Here is a 314-nt window from a genome sequence, read left to right on the forward strand (position 1 = left end):
TATATATATATATATATATATATATATATATATATATATATATATATATATACTACTGTGTCCAAAAAGTAAGGTGACATTGCATTTATTTCGAAAATTCTTTATTTATTCTTGCAAATCAATTTCGTTCCCTTCAAAGTAATCCCCCCCTGATATAATACACTTATTCCAACGGATTTTCCAATCTTCGAAACAGTTGTAATAATCGATTTCAGAAATGGCCTTTAGCTCCTTCTTCGCAGCGGCTTGAATCTCTTCTATCGACTCGAAACAGTGTCCCCGGAGCCAGAAGTCGTATGGAGCCAAATCAGGTG

The sequence above is a fragment of the Odontomachus brunneus genome, unplaced genomic scaffold, assembly GCF_010583005.1.
Source record: "Odontomachus brunneus isolate Ranch 3 - 2012 unplaced genomic scaffold, Obru_v1 Obru_scaffold_310, whole genome shotgun sequence".
Classification (NCBI taxonomy): domain Eukaryota; kingdom Metazoa; phylum Arthropoda; class Insecta; order Hymenoptera; family Formicidae; genus Odontomachus; species Odontomachus brunneus.